Below are 12,898 nucleotides of genomic sequence, written 5' to 3'. Positions count from 1 at the left end.
CTTAAAGGATAAGACCCAGGGAGCATCATCCAGGAAATTCCACCCTCAGGCAGTAGTAGCATTGTCCTCTTTGAATATCAGAGATGAGTTGATTGCACCAAAGCAGATTGCAGTATCCCCAACTAATGTAGTAGCGGGTTGGGAGGTTGGGATTATTGCAGTAGAAAGTAGAAAAACCAATACGCTACATATCATAGGTGGCTTATGATGGCTACCCTTGCTCTACAACCCTGCTGAGTGTCCTTGATCTACCAATAAACAGTTTTCTAACTGTTTCTCATGGAGTGCTGTGAAATCTTGACCAGAAAGCTTCTTGAGGCCAACTCTTATCTTCCTGTCATAGTATCCACCCCATACAAACACACAGCAGAAGCTGCTCACAAAGCAAAGGTTTTGGAAGTGCTGATTGATTGCTTGAGCTGTTAGCAGAAAGCAGGGTGAAATTCCAGAATGGATGGACAAGGGGAGACAGGAGGCAGCTGGGGTTTGGGGCCCAGAGGTGTAAGCCAACTGCTGGTCCCAAATATCTTTGTTTCAACCCACAGGATCCCCCTTCAAATACTCCAAACTTTTCCAGCCTCCAGAAAGTCAGTGCTGCCTGGGTTCCCAGCCTATGCATCATATGGCAGGTGAGTAAATACAGTATCTCCATGTGGAGCCTCCAAGGCAAACGGGGCTGCCATTTCCTTCCCTTCCCAGAATGGGTACTGAACTTCCACTACTCTAACCAAGACCCAGTTTCCAGGTGGCTTTTCCTGTGCTGGCTCATTCCCACCCTTTGGGTCTCTTCTTTGGAGGGGACTTTCTGGCCTACCATCTACCAAAATTAATCATCTGGTCGGTCTCGGGAGGCTGAGGCAGGAAGATCATGAACTCAAGGCCAGCCTTGGTTACATAGGGAGACCCTGTCTCTAAGACAAACAAATGCCCATTCCCCTAAAATTACCTTCCATTTCCTTATTGTGTTAATTTTTATGTAATGCTGGTCATCTGTCCATCCCATCCAGACCGAAAGTTTCCTAAGAGCAAGAACACTGTCTTTCTGTCCACCAGTGTATTCCATCCCCTTCCATGGAGACTGATATAACAGTGAGTGTCTACCTATGCAATATGGCCTCCTTCTCCCTGACTTAGTGCCCTTCCCTCTAGTGTTCTCAATCAATTCTTTTCTGTTAAGTAATTCTTCTGTCTCAAAAACAACTGCTTCCCTGAGCTAGCCTCAAACTGAGATCTTCCTGATTGTGGCATCTCAAGTAGTTAGGATTACAGGTGTGGTGTCCAGCTTGTTTTGTTTTTGAGGTAGGATCACTGTAACTTTGCCCAAGCTGCCTTGGCCTCCAGAGTAGCTGGGACTACAGGTTTGCCCCACCATGCCTGTTTCTTTTTTTTTTTTTTTCAGTACTGGGGTTTGAACTCAAAACCTCGAGTTTGCTAGGCAGGTGCTGTATCACTTGAACCACCCTGCCAGCTCTTTTTTGTGTTGAGCACTTTCAAGATAGGGTCTCTGGGACTATTTGTCCAGTCTGGCTTTGAACCTCAATCCTCCTCATCTCTGCCTCTTCTGGAGTAGCTAGGATTACTAAGCCATCTGTGCCCGGGCTTGGTTTTTTTTTTTTTTTTTTTTTTTTTGAGACATGGTCTCCCTGTGCAGTCCATGCTGGCCTCAAACTTGTGGTCCTTTTGTCTTAGTCTCCTGATTGCTGGGATTACAGGTATGCACCACATTCATGGCTGATTTGCTCATTGTTTATCGAGGAGTCAAGGAAGTGCCCTGGATTGCTGAGACTCATCACCACTCATTTTGGTGGCTGAGGAGGGTGGTCTCCTTCCCTGGGTACAGGGCAGGTAAATTCCAGGATAAAATCAAGTCATTACCAGCATACACACACACACACACACACACACACAAAAGCATACAGAGTGGCTGTTGAATCTATAAGCTGCCCAACAACCTTCCAATAAATTGTTTTTCTGCTTCAGCTAGTCAGTGTTGGTTTCTGTGGCCTATAACCACAGAACCCTGGCTGGTCTACACAGGAGGGGTGTGTAAGGCTGGCAGCATCAGCAGTGATGTCAACACATAGGGTGAGATAGGACAGAATGGTGACACAGATACAGGCAAGAAGGAGCCCTAGGGCTGTGGGAAAGTCTGCTTCAGCAGCAATCTCACCTCTGGCTAAGAAGATCCCATCATCACTCAGACCTGCCACCTCCCAAATCTGAGACTCTGGCCTCCCTTCTCTGACCTGGAACCCCTTTCCTTCCTCTGCTTGATTCCTACTCACACTGAGTGTGCCCTGGAGAACATGGTCAGGTGCCTGACACATCACCATTACTTATGAGCCCAGGCACTTCACTGCTCCTCTCTCAGGCTCTGGAATGGTCCCACTCCTCTCCTGCCAGTATCTGAGCTGGAGGCTATGCTTTGCTCAGTGCCTCCATCCCCATTCCCTGCGGCATTCACCACTGAGGCTCACTATCTCACTTCACTAAGCCTCACTGGGTTTTCTTCTTCAGGAAGGCTGATCTAGTTCCCATAATGGCTTTTCCAAACTCCAGAAGCGACCCCTCCCCAACACCACCTGACACTTGATGAGCAAGAACAAGTGTCCAGCATAAGCCTCAGTAAGTCCTCAAGAAGACCTGATTTCTGTTCGCAACATGATAAGGCCCCCTTTCTCAAAAACCACCCCCAAAACAACAAGGAAAATAAGAATCAGAAAGCCAATGTCCACTTTCCACCAAACCAGGAGACATTTAGAACTCTGACCCACAACATATGAAAACAGAAAATGGATGGGTGAGTTGCAAAATGGCCTCACAGAGCCCAGGAAAGGCACACCCTAAATATGTAAAGCGTATTCCACAAGACACAAGCTGATTCTTCCCCTATGATCCCAGAAAAGCTCAGGAACTGGAAGTAGCAATCAAACCAGAAGGCAGGGGTGAAGGCAGGACCTCAAACCTAGGGACAGTGTGAAGATCTCTTTTAGAGCAATCAGATGGTAAAAACCCAGCAATACCTGGCACAATCAGTGAACTTACTGTGTCCCTGTCCCCACTCATGCCGAATGGAATATCCATTCTGGAGATATGGAACCAGAGAGATTTTGGACTTTGCCAGAGGTTGGGGTGGTGGTGGTGGAAGAAAGGAGATCAAAAACTGAGTGAGTGAAAGTTCACATCTTGAACTGTATTACCCAGTCTCCTGCCACACACCTTCCCCTTCCCTACCACATCTAGCCCTAGACCCTGGGCAGGTGGCTTATAACCTTGAAGCAGGAAACTACACTAATGGGGTCTTCTAGAAAAGTAAACTGCACCAGAGGAAAAAGTGCCCCAGTGTGGGTCCATCCAACCTACACACACACACACACACACACACACACACACACACACACGCCATTGCCCGACCATTAGCCCACAGGGATAGCCTCCATCTGGCTCTCTAGTACTCCCTCTTAGAGATGAATGGACAGCCAAGGGCACCAGACAGCCGAGGAAAGACCCCAACACCATCCAAATCAAGCAAGAGAAACACACAATCAGAGGAAACAGGAATAATACCAGAAGAAGCTTTCAAGGTAACATCCTCAAGAGAGATAAGATATGGCACACATCCAAAGGATGTGAGACTCTTTTTAAAAAGAAAGGAAAAGAGCTGGAGGCGTGGTTCAAGTAGTAGAGAGCCTGGCCTGCCTAGCAAGCACAAAGCTCTGAGTACCACCAAAAGAAAGAAGGAATAAAGAAAGAAGGAAGAGAGGGAGGAAGGGAAGAAGGGAGGGAGGATTAATTCCAGGAACTAAAGGACATAAATTGTTATGGGATTGCTAAGTGTTAGCATCATCAGGAGCACTTGATAAAGCACAGCTTGCAGGGGTCAATCACTAGAAGATCTGATTCAGTGGATTTGGCCCCAGAATTTGCATTTCTAATTTGTTCTCACATGGGTCTGGGAACCATACTTTGAGAACCACTGTTTTAGATGAAAAGGACCTATCAAGTGTCCATTAAAATGAATGAAAAATGACTTATGTCAATGTACTTTGACATTTCAATATGTGAGGGATAAAAGAAAAAAAAAAAAAAAAAACCCAAAAGAGGAAGCAAGGGGATGGAGGGAGGTGAATTCAAAGTCGCAGGAATCAAAATGGTAAGAACTTCTCAACTGTAAAATTAGAAGCTGGAAAACAAAGAAGCAATGTCTTCAAAATTCTGATAGAAAATGATTTTCAACTTAAAATTCCTTACCCAGCCCAAACTATCAATCAAGTATAAGGGTAGAATAAAGCCGTTTTAAGTATGCAAAGGTCTTTAAATGTTACCTCCCAGGCACTCTTTCTCAGGAAGCTACTGGAGGATATGCTTCACCAAAACAAGGAAGTCAACAAAGAAAGAAGAAAATACTGGGTCCAGGAAAGAAAAGATGTGCTGGGGTATAGTGCACTTCAGTGGCAGAGCACTTGCCTGGCATGTGTGAAGCCCTGGGTTCCATCCAGAGCAGGGGGTCAGGGAAACTAAGGGAGTTCTGCACTACTGTCAATGAGAGGTTCAGAATGAAGGTGTACCACAAGCCTAGTGAAAGCAACACATCCAGAGAAAAGTACCAGGATGGAACACCCCAGGATAAATGTCTTAGGGAGGGAGGAGGATAAAAAAGATGAGACTTTATGATCATTTTGGCCAAATGCAAAAATCTTACTGAGAGGGCGTTTTTTCAGAACTGTTAAAGGGAGTGAGAAGACAGAGCCAGAGATTCAAAGAAAACCAAGCAAATAAAAAAATGAGGCAATTAACTACAGAAAAAAACAACAAAAAAGTTGTACAAGAAAGGAAAGGAAAATGTAAACAGTGCAGACAACAAGAAGTTATATTAGAAAAGGAATTGTAACCAGAACACTTGCCGTAAGAAGGAACAATATTTACAATGTCCCTAATGAAACCAAAACCACTGAGCACTGATTTAATCCTAAATTATGGCAGAAACATAATGGGGGTGTGGACAGACTCAAAACCCTCCTGTACCAAGACAACAAGTCAACAAATTAGGTAGATGAATATATTATTTAGAAATAAGGAAGAAAATACCAGAAGAAATAGCTGAGTTGAAAGTGGTGGCCCTAGGGTTTAGGATAAAGGGTGGGGAAAAGGCCAGGGGGACTTCTGTTTTGATACAAGCCTTTTAACACTATTTGATTTTTAAACTATATGTATGTGTTATCTTGATAAGATAAACATTAATTTTATAAAGCTGTGGTGCCATACCCTCCCTACAGCATTCCTACGGGACTTAGAATGGACTCCAGGGGCACCCCATCTTCATTCCCACCAGTGTGGGCACTATTCATCAGCTCACCCCTTTTTCTCTCTTAAATAGGATGTCTCCATCTCCCCTATTCCTATGGTAGCCATCAGTTGGTAGCTGCACTAACCTATTAGGTTTCCCTACCGTTTCTCTGGGACTTAACATGCACTGTCCCTCTACCTGAAAGGCTATCCTTCCTTAACCCCTCTCCCCACCCCCCAAGTGATGAACTCTGAACTTCAGGCCTCAGTTTAAGTAACATTTCCGTCACAACTGTTCCCCTCTTCCCCCCAGTCTGGTCTAAATGCTCCTCCTCTTCTATGTGTGTCTCTTCCCCCACTTCCAGCTGTTGCCTTTAGTACACAGTGCTGTGATGTCCCTCAGTTTGACTCTTCCCCTGGACTGCAAGCCCCATGAGGGCAGGGATCTTGTCTTATTCACTCGAGCCCCAGGATAGGGCCTGGTGCATGGTAAGAAGTGAGGAATATGCTGGTGCTGGTGGCTCACACCTGTAATCCTAGCTACTCAGAAGGCAGGGATCAGAAAGATCGTGGTGCAAAGTCAGCCCTGGGCAAATATCTCAAAACAACCCATCACAAAAAAAGGGCTGGTGGAGCAGCTCAAGGTGTAGGCCCTGAGTTCAAGCCCCAGTACCGAAGAAAAAAAAGTTAGGAATTATGCAACTGGATGAATGCACGACTCAATAAACACTGGAATAAGTGATGATTCACCAAAAAATTACAGGTCTACCTTCCATCCTAAATAGTAAAAGTCTTTACCTCCCTTCTCCATCCTACTGCCTACTCTCCTTCCTTTAAGATTGTAGTACTTCTCAGGCAACTTGGCTGTGTCCAGTGCTCAACTCCCAATCCATTTACTCCAGCCTCTAGGCCATAAGGAAGCCAGGCCTCTTCCTATGACCAGGGTCAGCTCCAGTACAGGGTTTTCTAATTATCTGAGTTTGCACTAGATTGGACTGAGCTGCGGAGCTTGGAAGGAAGTCAATCTGTTCAGGGTTTCCTTGTCCCCACGTTCAAAGTACAGCTCTCAGAGATTTGGGACACAGCCTTGACAGAGGCTACCTAGTTGGCGCTGGACTTTTGGCCTGCCTGACAGGGATAGATCTCGGCCTAAATTAGATGGCTGGCCTGCCATGTCTTCTTATTTCCCTGCCCATTTTGCAGGCAGAGATGGCAACCCTTCCAGCCAGCGTGCCCTCCTAACTCCCGGAGTCTGAGAAAGGGAAAGGTATGTGGCGGTGCAGATCAGTCCAAGAGGCTAGGAAACAGCAGGACACCGGAGGATAAAAACCCGCCGTGCCCCACACCGGAGTTCACGAGGCCAATACAAAGCCCCCTTCTGGGAGGTCGGGAGAGGTGGGACCAGAATCTGCAATCACTGGAACGCCTCAAGGTCGTCCGCCCGGGTCAGGGGCGTCCTGCCTCCCCACCCCCACCGCGCCACGTGACCTCAAAGAGCCGCCGGGGCTTTGGAATGCAGCGACCTAAGTAGTGCCCCTAGAGGGGTAGGCGGAGTGGCGGGGCAGGAGGGAGTGGCTGCAGGACCCGAGGGGAGGGGGGCGGCGCAGAAGGGGCCCCTTCTTTCCTTTCCCCACCACGCGAACCGGGAGGAGCGAGGGAAGAGGGAGATCTGGCTTCGTCCAGGAAACCTGTAAATACCGGCCGCGGGGAAACTCGATCGGCCTTTGTCGCTTCCTTATTTAGGAGCAGGCTGGAGCCCGCGTTTAGTGGCTGCTGGGGGCTAGGATCACGTGGCCTCCCAGGACCTGGGGGATGGGGGAGCCAGTGCTTCCAATGAGTGGGGCTGAGGAGAGAGGGGATCGGGTCCCGCCCCAAGAAGATCGGGGGTCAGCCCTGCTCTGGCCTGCCCCAGCCCACGAGCCCTTTCTCAAAGCTTGAGCGAACGTAGATTTGACTCCCAATCCCTGTGCCTGAGTGGTGGGCAGGATGCCCACAGGCTGGCTCTGGGGCTGGGCCTCCCGCGTCCTGGGCGGGGAGGCAGGTTGTCTGTCTCCCAGCCTCCTGGCTCAGTGCCTGGGGAGGAGGGTGCCCGCTGGGTCTGGCTTCCAATGGAGCAGTGGGGGACAGGCTCTGTGAGGGGTGTGCAGAAAACATGACAGCACCTGCTGGGGAAGGAGCTTACACTGCAGTGGGAGAAGTCAGTAAACCAGAGTGAAAATGCAGTAAGAGAACTCCAAGAAGCACCTAAGTCTTACTGGGACCTGGAGGGTTTAGGAAGCGATGGCACTTGAGTTATATCTTCAAAGTGAGGAGTTACCATATGGAGAAGGGAAGGGCATCCAGGCAGAGAGACTTAACCTATGCCAAGATGTGGAGACATATGGTATCAGCAGAGTCTCAGGTACTTAGCGTCTCCTAACAACAGCACAGGTGAGTATAGGGAAAGCACAGGAGATGGGGTAAAGTAAGCCAGGTCTTGGGGACCATAGGTGCCCAGCTAGGCATCTGAGCTTTGCCCTGAAAGTCTTGGGGGAAACTGCTGAATCATTCCACCTAAATGGCATCAGATTTGTATTTTCTAGGAGAGTTGGGATGGATTTGGATTTGGGACCTAGAAATGAAAAAGTTGATGAGGCCAAGCACCAGTGGCTTAGATCAGAAGGATCGAAGATCAGCTGGTGCAAATAGTTTGAGACCTTATCTCAAAAATACTCAACACAAAAAAAGGGCTGGTGGAGTGGCTCACATGACAGAGCACCTGCCTAGCAAGTGTGAGGCCCTGAGGTCAAACCCAAGTACCACCAAAAAAAAGTTGATGAGGTGTCTGTGGCCAGTCGAGAAAGCAGCAGTGGGAATAGAAAGAAAGAAAGGGTCTGGCACTTAGTTGGGAGGTGAGAAGCCTCCAGTGTTCAGGACTTACTGACGTGGGCATGAGTGGGGAGGAAGAGACACTTGAAGTTTCTAGTTTAGGGAAATGGCAGATGATGGATCCAGAAGGGAGGGATTTGGAATAAAGGCTGCTGCTGCTGATGATAAATATTTATTGACCATTTACATTGCTTCAGGCACTAAATACTGTCTGAAACCTGCTTTCTTACTGAATCCTTATAATAACTCATGAAGTAGGTAAATAACTATTGTTATTTCCACTGTCATATGGGGAAACTGAGTTAAGAGGTAACTAAGTGGTGGATGGTGGGCACGCCTGCACCTGCAGAGTGCATCATCCAGAGCCTGAAGGTCCTGTGAGACTGCTCTACAGAGAAGTATGCTCCCTCCATTAGTTCCTCCATCCTCTCCAGCCTTCTCCCTTGGCTGTGTGGCACCCCCACAGCTTCAGTCAACTGTCACTGGTCTCCCTCCTCCCCAACCTGGGAATCCAGGACAGGACTTCACTGAACATCCTTGATAGGATACAAGGCTCCAGAACCCTGGTGTTGAGACCTCACCTTCACAGTTACAATGCAGAATGGAACTGAGCGTTCAGGAACAATCTGAGACACCAAGAAAATGAATATGTTCCATTTATAATAAAAAAAAATTAAAAAATATAATATTGCAATAACATCAGAGATGTCATGAAAAGTCTCTCTTGGCCCATCTAGTGCTTACATTCTGTGGAGAAAAGGGCAGTCTGGGTGCAAGCATTCATGTCCCCTAGAGGAAACCCCTCCAGCTCCATTTCCCTTGGCTCAGGAACACCCTATGACCCTACAGGGACAGGATGGGACAGCCACGCTATGTGAGCCCAACCCCAACTCTTCCAGTCTAACAATTCACCCCCACCCTCAATCTCCGCCAAGCTGCCACTACCAACTTTGTAATCAGAGAGCCAGGGAGAAAGGCATGGAGCAGGTAGGTGACAAGGAGAGAGACAGTGGGCTTTCTCTTGGGTGAGTGTTTAAGCCTAGAAAGCCTAACTTTGGTCATCCCCCTGGAACCAAATTAATTCGACTACCTAAAGTGTCTGGCCTAGAGCCCATAGGAAGATGGTTGGTTATGAGGCTGTTTTAAGGCAGAAGTTAGAATGGCCACTTGCCTTCCACCTCCCTCACCACCTTAACTTAGGAAAGAGGCTTGTTGAAACCCCAGAGAGCTTTCTGGAGTGGAGACCTGTACCCAATAACCTGAAAGCAGAACAGTGAGAAGCCTAGACACCAAAAGTGCAAACCTTGCCAGACATCAGTAGTTCACACCTGTAATCCTAGCTACTCAAGAGAGTCGTGGTTTGAAGCCAGCCCAGGCAAGTAGTGCTCAAAACCCTATCTCGAAAAAACGCAACACAATGAAGGTCTGGTGGACTGGCTCAAGGCGTAGGTCCTGAATTCGAACCCCAGTACCTCCAAAAAAAAAAAAAGTGCAAACCTCCTTTGTCTGTGTTTGGGGTTCCAGGCTCCAGTAAAGCTACCACTGTCTTTATTTATTTATGTATTTATGTATGTATGTATTTATTTACTTATTTATTTTGTGGTACTGGAGATTGAACCAAGGGCCTCTTGCGTGCTAGGCAAACACATTAAACCACTGAGCAACATCACCAGCCCTGCTACTGCCTTTGTAGTCTCTGTCACAAGGGTCCTTACCAAGCCTCTCAGAACCTTCCCTCATCCACCTCTCCCCTCGCTTCCCCCTCCTTGCTAGATTCTTTCACACCCTTTCTTTGACCTCAGAGCAAGAGGTAATTGAGCTCTTCCCATTCCTCTGCATCCTTCAGAGATAGCCAGAGCCCTACACAAGAAGGCATTCATAGCACACAGAGGATAAAAGCTGAGTTCTAATGTTGGGTCACAACCCAGAGATGGATCATGAAATCAACTTAGAGAGCACCATAAAGGTGAAATAGAATCCATGCAGCTGGAAATAGTGTGGCCACATAGTGAGGGTAAGTAAGTATCGTCCCATGAAACTTTTCTTTCAGTTGTCACACAATATAAAATGTGTTTCTTACTATGGGCTGCTGAACCCCTGGACAAAATAACACTGGTTAAGACAAAGGTCAACATGCATCAAGCACACACAAAAGCCACCTATTCTGTGTCAGGCCTATGCTAGGCACAAGAGATCCAATAATGAATAGGACAGTTTCCAGTCTCAATGTACCTTCTAGTTGGGAATCCAATAGACAAACAGACTCAGAAACCCAGACAAGGTGCTCCAGCAGAGTTTGTAGATGAGAGTAGGCAACACCCTCAGATGAGAGTGGGCATCTGGAAGGCTTCCCAACGGCAGTGGCAGTGGTGCAGTCAGCATTCCTATCAAGAAAAGACAGAGCCAGGTGTCAGTGGCTATGCCTGTAGTGCTAGCCATTTAGGAGGCAGAGATCAGGAGGATTGGCAGTTCGAAGCCAGCTCGGGCAAATAGTTTGAGAGACCCTGTCTCAAAAATACCCAATAAAAAGTTGGGTGCCGGTGGCTCATGCCTATAATCCTAGCTACTCAGGAGGAAGAGATCAGGAAAATCATGGTTCAAAGCCAGCCCTGGGCAAATAGATCGTGAGTATCTGGGAAAAAACCAACACAAAAAGTTGGTTGATGGAGTGGCCCAAGGTGTAGACACTAAGTTCAAACCCTAGTACCACAAAAAGAAAAAAAAAAAAAAAAACACAAAACAGGGCAGGCAGAGTGGCTCAAGTACTAGAGTGGCTGCCTAGAAAATGTGAGGCCCTGAATTAAAACCCCAGTGCTGCCAAAAAAAATGAAAAGAAAAGGACTAGGCTCCCTCCTACAGTTAGGGAGAGAACTATGGTAAAGTGTTATCAAGTCTAAAAGTCTAAAGAGCTGGGAGCAGTGGCTCATACCCATAATCCCAGCTACTCTAGAGGTGGAGATAAGGAGACTCTTGGTTCAAGGCCAGCCTAGGCAAGAAGTTAGTGAGATCCCCAGCTCAACCAGTAAGCTGAGCCTGCCACCTCATCTATGAGGAAGGCTGTATAGGAGGCTCAGGGTTTGAGCTTGGCTCCTATCAAAAATTGGAGACTCTACCTGAAAAACAACTGAAGTAAAAAAAGGCTGGTGATGTGGCTCAAGTGGCATAGCACCTGCCTAGCCAAGTGGAAGGCCGAGATCAAACCCCAGTACCACAAAAAAAATAAAAATAGAAGTCTAAAGACAACTTTAGTCCTCTCCCAACACACACACACACATACACACCCTTTTTTGAGACAGGGTCTTGTTATGTAACACAGGCTGGCCTCAAACTCCTCTGATCTTCCTGCCTCAGCCTCCTGAGTGCTGGAATTATAGACATGAACTACCACGCCCAGCTCCTGCTCTATCCTCATAAATTGTGAGACCTCAGATGAATCAATTAACCTTTCCAGACCATTTTTCTTCATCTTCAGGTGGGCATAATTTCTGCTGTTAACCTCAAAGTAGTAAAAAAAAAATCAAATGAGACAGATAATGCATATGAAAGTACTTTGTGAACCATAAAGGGGAGGGACTGCATCTTTGGACAAGGAAATGCAGGCAGAGAGGTAGTGTCCCATGGTGATGGGGGAGCAGACCCCATAATCCTCAGTCCTCCACTCCTGCTTACATTGCTCCTCCCAGTGCAACTGAACTACCTTGCAAGAGAGCAGGAGCAGAGTCCAAAAAAGGCCTCCTAGCAACCTGACTATGGAAGATTTACCTTGAGAATCCTATTGTTTTAATGGTGGGAGGCAAATATGTCAGAACTCCTCCGTTTTCCCTTCTGATAATGAATTAGTCTACTCAAACTCAGTGTTTAAAGTTACATAAGCATCATTCACATCTTCTGTAACAGCCACTTTCATTTTGGAAAAACAGCATTTCCATTAAAATGGTGTTATATAAAAAGGTTTGTGTATGTGTGTAGGAGCAGCAGGAGCAGGCATGCGTGTGCACTGTCAAGGCACACAGGAGAGTACTTATCATGAAGATACTACCTGTCCTCTGACCACTGCTAAGACCTGATGCATGTTAGTCAATGGGAATTGTAGCAGGAAGGCCACCAACTGCCCCCATCCACCAAGGACTAAAGTTTTGACCTTTTGGGAAGTTGCTTCCTTGGCAGGGTGAGCTTCATTGAAGCACAGCATATTAGGGTTGAAAACAGCTCAGAAGTCACCCATTGCAATCTCTCTACAACCGTCTTGCTGGCCTTGACCTGAACCCTTCCTCCCAAGGCAGCCCATGCTACCTGTGGACAGAGAAAGATCACTGAAACAGATATGGTATTTAGTTGAAACCTGCCTTTCTGAGGCAATCACCTCTTGAAGACAAATGGAAATCTCTCAACTACAACCATGAGCAAGGAAATAAGAAGAGTATGGAGTCCAAGAGGGTGCCCTGGGGCCTAAAAACCTAGGCAGGGCAGCCTGAATCCACAGAGCTGAAAGAGACCTAAACTGAGGCTATGGAGATGGAGGGGGCTAGGCTGGGAGGATGGAGTGCCAGAATGTGAATAAGTGAGTGGCTTCAGCAAAGTCCTGCACCGCATTTGAGGTCTCATTTGAAGCGTGTAGGTCACACAGTCCGAAGGTCAATTCCAGCTCAGTCACTCTTTGAGTCATAAGGTCCGCCCCCTCCTCCCTGCCCCCACCTTTGGGGACTTCATGGTTGTACGTTTATGTGGCTCAGTGGGACCTAAA

This window comes from Castor canadensis, chromosome 8 (assembly GCF_047511655.1).
Source record: "Castor canadensis chromosome 8, mCasCan1.hap1v2, whole genome shotgun sequence".
Classification (NCBI taxonomy): Eukaryota; Metazoa; Chordata; class Mammalia; order Rodentia; family Castoridae; genus Castor; species Castor canadensis.
The sequence above is the reverse complement of the archived record's forward strand: the minus strand, read 5'-3'. Positions refer to the sequence as shown.